We start from the raw sequence: 9,052 nt of genomic DNA, 5'->3' as shown, positions 1-9,052 counted from the left end.
CTATAGGCACAACTATATAATTGCTTTTAACCACAAAGATGCATACATGGTGTATGAAGTTTTCTAAATATGTTGTATAATAGAAATGTATGATTTTATATACTGTATGGTCTCTATACTCCGCGTTTGGCCTATATAGTCCGATCTTTTTTTTTTCCTTTCTCAATGTATACAGTATGTATGTTGGCCATGAGTGTTACACTAATGTTTTTCCCATTGTATGTAACATTCAGAAGTCTTTAGATTCCTCTAGTTTGGTTTCTGTACAAAATGTACAAAAACATAGCTAAACTGGTACCTTTAGATAGTTAAAACTCCACGCATTCTCAACTTTTCAAAATATCTGTCAATCTTGTAAAGAAAACTAGTCAGGTAACTTTAGATGACAGGGCCATGAAATGGACCTTTTATGTAAATAAGGAAAATATGCTGATATTATCTACATTGTCTGCACAGCAATAGAAAAGCGATGAGTCAGTAAAAAAAAAAAAAAAAAAAAAGCAAAAAATTCCATTTAGTCTGCACAGCTACTTACATACAGTATTTCTCATAATAAAGTACTGAACTGTGCAGAATATTCTATCTCTAGCAGATAAATAAAGCCCTCTAGTGAAATCCTGGTTTGCTAGATATGTACTTCTCTAATATCTGCTCACATTGCCTCTGCTTTTCCACCCTCTCTTCCTGCAGTCTATCAATATCTCTTTTCCGCACTGAAGTCTAGTGCCTTATAGCTGCTAACCAAGATAGGCCACTCAATGGATAAGCAGATTGGTTGGTGACAGGGGAACACAGAAAGGTCATCTAGGCACTTCATACATGAATGACCACACAGATTTTTTTTGAATACTTCTACATGTGTATAGAGGCATAGGGAACCCATAAATAGTAATTTTACATTACATTTTCTAATAGACAGTATTGTGTTTGCAAACTTATTTATGACCAGACTACATGTAAGTAGAGTGCCTTGTGGTGCTACTCTTTCAAACAGTTGCGGCCCATCCATTAGGGGCCCCCCCTAATCCCGGGGGGGCAGGGCACTGGACGCATGAATTTCTATGTGGGTTTATTTTTAAGCACGTAATTAGACCCGGAGGCTCTAATTGGCTTCAAAAAGGGTGGGCTCGGCTCGCAGAGCACTGTGCCCTGAGCCCTCCCACTTGTGTGATATTAGCAAATTAATATTCGCTAATGTCTTTCTGCTTCACCTCCAATCAGGAAGCAGGTCCTGAGACCCCGAATGGCCAGGGAGTCTTAGGACTCCCGGGCAATCGGGTCTCTGAAGACCCACTTTCTATTGGGCCAGGAGGAGAAGCCTGTCTGTTCGGCTGGGAGGAGAAGCCCCGGGTCTCCCCTTGGCTGGAGCGAGGAGCAGCAGCCCTACCCCTCCTCATCAAGTAAGGCTGCCTTCCCATCCATCACCCGCAGGGTGGGTGGAGTCTGTGTGACTGAGGGGGGGGTGTCGGCAGCAGTGGTGTGAGTGGGGGGGTTTGTTTGCTGCCCCCCCTCCAAAATGTTGATAACCAGCCGCCACTGCTTTCAAAAGACAGGAGATGAATACTTTGACATGAAGCATTTCTCCAATTAGATAAAGTAAAATTTTTACATGTCTAGAGCAGGGATATGCAATTAGCAGACCTCCAGCTGTTGCAAAACTACAAGACCCATCATGCCTCTGCCTCTGGGTGTCATGCTTGTGGGTGTCAGGGTCTTGCTATGCCTCATGGGAATTGTAGTTCTGCAACAGCTGGAGGTCCACTAATTGCATATACCTGGTCTAGAGTAATAGTACCAAGTAGGACATCCCCCTATTTTGTAACTAACCGTTCCCATGTTCTGCCAGGAAAAGTGTATATATTGGATTGAACCACTGAAGGGAAGAATTTATCAATAATTGCCTTCAAAGAGTTGCCAACATCTCGAATTAGTGGAAAAAATAAGACCCCTAAGTAGAGGAGCTTATATACCCCCCAGTATAATGGGACTTTGTAGGCGAACCATAATGGATTAGATAAAAAATGTTTTATTTATTTGAAAAATCATAAAAACAAGGTACATTTGGTTATAGATCTCAACAGGAATATTTATACAATAAAATTTGCTATCCTGTAATAATTTATGTATACTTCCATTCATAATAGAATATTTTCTCTAGAAGCCTGACATGTTTCAGGACAATGTCCCTTCTTCAGAGGCGTATTGCAGAGAGAAAAGTCGCATATATAGGAGATACATTCTGAAATAACAAATGAAAACAATTTGCACAGAGGGAACAATATGAACCACAAAGGTTTAGTAACCTAACAACCCGCCATGTCCACCATACATACCAACAAGAAGTTTTCAAGAATGAAAGATATATATGACTGCACCCCAACATGCAATTTGGCATAGGGTAGTAGGCTAGATCCTTTTAAAAGAAAAGCACACTGGTTGTCGGCTGATCAGCCAGTGTAAGATAGTAGCTATCCGTCGGCTTCAGAAATGGCCTCGCAAAGGCCCCCAAAAAGGAAGGACAACCCCGCTGGATCCCAGATTGTCCTTTAAAAAAGAAAAATAAGCTTATGAGTAATTTTCTCAAAAGACCATAAATTGGCATATATCCTATACATCTTTTGTTATCCATTCACCCAAAAAGAAAAGGACCATAGATTGTGGCTAAATGTTTCAGTATATCAGGATAATGCTCTCTGGAATATAGAAAGGAAGACATACTGGCAGGCCTGCTGGATATAGGGGATTAATGATGGGCCCTTTTTAAATTGAAGAAGAATTAAATGTAGATTGATCAATTAATCACATCAGAGCCATTAGTCAAATAGGTATAGAGCAGGCAAGTAAGAAGAGTATGGCAAAGTATGCTTGATTTTGTCTCACAGAGAGGTGTCACAGAGCGATAAAACATCCAGTTCAGAGGGAAGGAAATTTTTAGTTTTACTTACTTGTTAGGTGCAAGGATAGTACTTAGGCAGCTGGGGAGGAGAGCGTCCTGAGGGTTTGATGGTGGGATAGCACAATGGGCAGAACGCCAAGACGCGGCTTAAATAGCCGCCGGCGCCTGCGCAGTGTGATTCCAATCGGAGATGTCAGCAGAGGAAGGAATATCACTCTGCAGTGTGCGCATGCGTCAGAACGGAGCGACGCATACAGGAAGGGCAGATATCCGGAGATCCTAGAGGAAAGGAAACTCCGGAATCATGCCGTCCCAGGGGGTGGTGTCATTGCGCATAGCGCAGCGCATGACAACGTCCTGTCAGGCTAATACTTGTGGAGGATAAGGAACTAGGCTGAAGCATTTAAGAAAGAGAGAGAAAACCGTAAGGAGGATGAAAAAGGAAAAGGAGGATGGAAATAAAAGAGGAAAAGAAAGTTGGATTGAAAAAGAGGATGGAAATATGTATAAATAATGAAAATAAATAAAAAATATAAAAAAATAGATGAAAGAAAAAAAAAAAAAAAAGGGGTAAAAAATAGAAAAATAAATATAAAAAAAAATATATGAAAAATCATGAAATTAAAGTCAACATTGATTCCATTTAGTTTAACAACCTAAGGGATGGGAGATGTATGGAAAGTGTATATATATATATATCTTTATATATTCAGAAAACGGGAAGGAGGAAAAAACGAGGTGTCCAGAAAAGGGCCCCAGGGGACGGTCTGCACGGCACCCCCCCAGAAAACCGAGGTGCTGGGAGAGCGTCATGCAGATCAACCCCACCGACGCACGAACACACCGGCATGGCAAGCCCGATTAAACGGACGAGTCTGCAGTGTAAAAAAGTGCCACGCCGTCATCCAAGATGGTTCGGCGTGGCCCACGTGCGCCGGGCGAGGACAGATCCAAAGCCAGGCAACCACAAAAATAATTGTAGACTAAATAGGAGAGTTTTAGAACTCTTTTGGATAATAACCTTCAAAGTGATTACAGAAGACATCATTCTTGCAAATAAAGCATGGTGGGCATAATTGGGTAGGAAAAGGATGAATAAACGTACATGACAGGAAATTTTTTGTATGTACAATCAATTCGATACATCAAAATACAACTGTTATACATATGTAAACATATTAGGGATATATTTTATGAATACAGACAACGTCGTCAAAGGATATCTACACAGAGTTCATCATCACAGACCTGGTTAACTCGTCCATTATTGCTAGAAAATTCAAAAAATGTTCTACGAAAATGATTGACATTTTGTTAGATATGCAGTATTAAATGCCTTATTCCTTTTCACACCCCCCTGAGACAAAACCCTCCAAGAAGGGGCGAAAACTCATCTGGGTATTCAAACCTGGGAATTGTGTTGCATTGAGGTTAGCTATCCAGCGGGCCTCCCTCTGGAGCAAGATCTTGTTCCAATCACCACCCCTCGTGTCCGGGTGGACACGGTCAAGGATGGTCAATTGGACAAGGGGAAACTTTCCTGTATGATGGTAACGCACATGTCGCCCCAGAGGGAGGTCCGGATCCGCCTGCCTCATGCTGGTGATATGTCGTGCCACCCTTTTATGGAATTGTAATTTGGTCTTGCCAACGTAGAAACATCCACATTGGCAAGTGAGTAAATAAACAACTCCAGGGGTCTTGCAGTTAGAGAAGTGTCTCGGTCTGTACATTCTTCCATTGGGTAATTTGAATTTGTTTTTTGTGTTCATATAGCGACAACATGAACATCCACCACATGTGAAGGTACCTAGTCGCTTACATGTATCTGAACGAAAGTTGCCTGTATATTCACTTTTTACAAGGTAATCCCCCAATGAACGGGCCTTCCTATATGTGATAGTGGGTGTCGCAGTTATGTGTGGTTTTAGATTGGGGTCTATTTGTAATAGATGCCAATGTTTTTGCAGGATATTCTTGAGAGTCCCATGCTGCTTATTGTAGGTGGTAATTACCCTAATAGTTGGTTGAGAGGTGGGAGCAGTTTTTTTAGAGAACAGGATGTTATGTCTTAGTTGTCCTCGGGCTCTTTTAAATGCTTTTTTTAGGCATGTAGGTGAATAACCACGTTCGAGGAGTCTCTCTCTTAGTTTATTAAAACATATGATGTAATCGCGCTAAAGTCCGTGAATATAAAATAACAGAAATAGTCAATAAATAATTCCACAGTAAAGTCTGTAATCCGTGAATCAATAAAAATCAGGGAAATCTATTTCTCCAGGATACCAAGGGCTGCTTCCTGTTGAGTGAAGTCGATCCTCCATATATGCATAAAAAACCAAAAAGAAAGCGCCTCTTAGGTATAAAGGATTTATTCACATGCTAAAAACATAGTAAACACTTACATTGAGGTGGGTAATGTGCTGCTTCCATAAAGAACTTGTCCCGGTGTCTCTCAATAATTCCCAGTGATCAGGGAGAGCCTAGGTGGACGCCGTGCGGGTGGCCGCGGACCTCCGCTCGGAAACACCGGCTGTATGAGCGGTGTAGTGGAGAAGTCACTTCCGCGTTCCAGCGGATCACATGGGAGATGACGTCACTCGGGCAGTTCAGATTAGCTGGGGACCACTACGCGTTTCAGAGCATGCGCGAAGCTCGTAACGGGCATGCGCGCTCCTTTTTCAAGTGTATTGTGGGAGAAGCTAACCAGGAAGCTAAATAACTCTAGGGTAATGATAAGAGCCAATCATGACTAAGGAGGGGAGGTGATAACAGTATTAGGAACAAATTCTCTATGGATTACAAACTTAATGAGTAAATTGATAATGTTGATAGAGTATTTTGACAAAACGAAAATATGAAATCAGAATATTAGATAATACAAAGTAATTATATATTATGATAATAGGTGAAGATCATAATTAAAAAATATATGACTAAAAATAAAAATAAAATTCATAAAAATAATAATAATAAGTGGATAAAATAATATAGATGATGATAAATAAAATAATAGTATATATAAATATGATCCGGCATGAAGAAAATTCTTGTCTAAAATGGGCTAGGATACTGAATACGAAAATTATATGTATGTCCCTATATATATCATTATTATTGGGACTAAAAGTGTAAATACAAGTGTATACAATACAACAAGTAACAAATGTGCATATATGTATACACACATAACACACATGTATACACACACATGCACATACATATACGTACGTACATGCGTATACGCATGCGCACATATATAGGAGAAAGGGCCTCAGTATGTTAATAGGCTGATAACAACAAATATATATTAGTAACAATATAATAGGCAGCAGGACACTCTTAATTCTATTATATTTATATCAGTAATGTGTGAAAAGAGGACCTCAGTATGTTGATAGATTAATAGCAATAAAATAATAAACAGTAATAAATAAAAATTAATATTAACATTCCATTCCGTATAATATGCCGCAGAAACCCTAAATTAAAATATATTATATATTGATGGTCTGATAAAGGTAATTTTAGTGAGTATATTTAGATAAAAGGATACGTTCTATAAGATGGTGTTGACCTCCAGTTCCTCATTTAACCCGTTAGGTGCTAAAGTATCTAAAATAAAAATCCAAAAAGTTTCACGCTCACAAAGTTTGGAAAAACGTTCAGCCTCGGATAATTTGTGTGGAATAGACTCAATTACCCAAACCTGTAGGCCGACAGTGGATTTCTGATGACATTCAAGGAAATGTCTGGGAACGCTGTGTTCATCACAGCCTTGTTCTATAAAACGGCGATGTTTGCCGAACCGTTGTCGCAAAGGACAAATAGTGCGTCCAACGTACAGTAATTTACAGGGGCATGTGAGACAATACACAACGTAATCTGTAAAGCAGTTATAAAAGCCTTCTAGTTGGTATGTTTTATCCTTATGTTGGAAACTTCGTTGGCCGTGTCTAACGAAAGTACAGGTTTTACATAAGGCCTTATTGCATCTATACATACCCGTGAGTGGAATCAGGCAGAGTGGGCTCTCTGGTTTGTTGGTTTTAAATTTACTAGGTGCTAATTTATTTTTTAATGTTGGGGCCCTTCTATAGGTAACCGTCGGTTTATCACCAAGGTCGTTAAGAAGAAAAGGGTCCTGTTTAAGAATACCCCAATGTTTAAGGAGTATAGATTCCATTCTTCTATGTTTATTGTGATACCTAGTAATAAAGCGAACCGTACCCTGATCAGTCTGTTTGGTTGTTTTGGGTTTTTTTCCGGGGAGGTAAATGGCATGAGCTTGGTCAACCAGTTTTTCAGGAAACCCCTTTTCTAAAAATTTATCTTTAAGATGTATACTCTGTGCAATGTAATCTGATTCCCTGGTGCAGTTCTGCCTCAATCTACAAAATTGGCCCTTTGGTATGTTATTTATCCACTGTGGATGATGACAGCTGGTAAAATGCAGATACGAATTACCTGATGTCGGTTTCGTGTAATTGCGGGAAAAAATGGAATTGGCATCATGAAATAATTCTAAATCAAGGAAAGGGAGACTTTCATTGTTATATTCAAATGTAAATGAAAGACCAAAGTCATTGGTATTACAATGCGAAACGAAACATTCCATAGACGATGGTGGGCCATCCCAAATGACTATAATGTCATCTATAAGTTTATTGGCTTCCCTAGCAAAGTCAGTATCGTTTGAGCAGTTGCGCCTGAGTCTTAGATATTGCCCGTAAGGGATGGATGCAACTAATGATTTGGGATGTGAACTTGAAGCGTGTAGGATAGTATTTCCAGCGGTCTCTTTCCGATAGAGACCACTGGAAAGGGATCCGTCTGTGGATTTGGTTATACTTAAATCTAAAAAGGTAATTGAAGTATCACTGAAAACCATCGTGAAAAACAGATTGGAAGTATTTGAATTCATAATATGTATGAAGGAGTGAAGAGCCTCATATGTACCATTCTATATCATGAATATATCGTCTATATACCTGAGCCATGCTGCTACATGGGTGGTATATAGCGAGAGCTTGTAATCTGATAGGAGGGACCGCTCCCACTCCCCCAGGTACAGGTTGGCATACGATGGGGCACAACATGTCCCCATCGCAACCCCCTGCACCTGGAGGTAGTGGGAGCCGTCAAAAGTGAAAAAATTGTGTGTTAGAATGAAATCAAGAGAGTCCAACAAAAAAGAATTGAGTTTGCGATCATCTTTGTGAGATTGTGACAAGATGTGTCTAATGACTGAGAGTTCTGCATCATGCGGAATAGAGCTGTATAATGCCTCGACATCGATGGCTACTAGGAGTGAGTGTGATAATGCATGTAATTCTTCCAGATTCTGCAACAAATGGATGGTGTCCTTAATATATGAAAACAGACCTGGAACGTAAGGTCTGAGATGACCATCTACAAACTTACTCAGGTTTTCCGTTAGGGACCCATTACCGGAGATAATAGGACGTCCGGGGGGGTTTCTTTATTTTTGTGTATTTTGGGAAGACAATACAATGTGGGGGTACTTGGATATGGAGTTCTTATGTATTCCCAGATATCTTTATCAATAGCTCCGCTGCTGAATGCTTTGTCAACCAAGTCATAAAAAGCGGTATGGAATTTATCTACAATGCTTTTTGAAATGGGTTTATACCATGATAAATTGGTGACGACTTTTAGGCACATATTTTTATACTGCTCATTAGTCATGATGACAATGTTGCCACCTTTGTCTGATGGCTTGATCGTGAGAGAGTATTCCTTTTTGAGGGTTTCTAGGGCCAGTAGTTCATCATTGGAGAGATTACCTTGGGAGGTTTGAGATTTTTTGATTTTTAATTTTTTGACCTCTGACGTGGTGGATGCTATGAATGCAGCTAAATTGGGATTAGTTGTAAAAGGTGGAAATTTATCTGACTTTTTCTTGAATTTTCTTTGTTGATCTGGGCATAATGGAACTTCCTTTTTAATATGTTCCTCTAAGAGATTTTCAATATCAATTGTATCGATGAGGTCACTGGGGTCTTGTTCCTCTAGGAGGGTTAGGAGATCCTCAAGTGCCTCATCTGCTCTTTTAGTTTCTGTTTGAGAGATATTTTTAGCTTTCTCTTTGGAAATGGTACTTTTATAGTATAATTTTCTTACAAAGAGGTGTAG

General features: G+C 39.7%; 1 long non-coding RNA gene across 4 annotated transcripts in view; it reads right to left on the bottom strand.

The window, feature by feature from the left end:
• Nucleotides 1–2,010: 2,010 nt before the first annotated feature.
• LOC141145288 (uncharacterized) overlaps nucleotides 2,011–9,052 on the bottom strand; it is a 29,633-nt gene continuing 22,591 nt past the window's right edge. For 3 of the 4 annotated variants that reach the window (XR_012244540.1, XR_012244541.1, XR_012244542.1), the window contains exon 5: nucleotides 2,011–2,544. This is a non-coding gene — a long non-coding RNA (uncharacterized lncRNA). The remainder of the gene's footprint in view (nucleotides 2,545–9,052) is intronic. The other variant, XR_012244543.1, reaches the window with a different exon arrangement.

Source organism: Aquarana catesbeiana, linkage group LG05 (genome assembly GCF_042186555.1).
Source record: "Aquarana catesbeiana isolate 2022-GZ linkage group LG05, ASM4218655v1, whole genome shotgun sequence".
Taxonomy (NCBI): domain Eukaryota; kingdom Metazoa; phylum Chordata; class Amphibia; order Anura; family Ranidae; genus Aquarana; species Aquarana catesbeiana.
The sequence above is the reverse complement of the archived record's forward strand: the minus strand, read 5'-3'. Positions and strand labels throughout refer to the sequence as shown.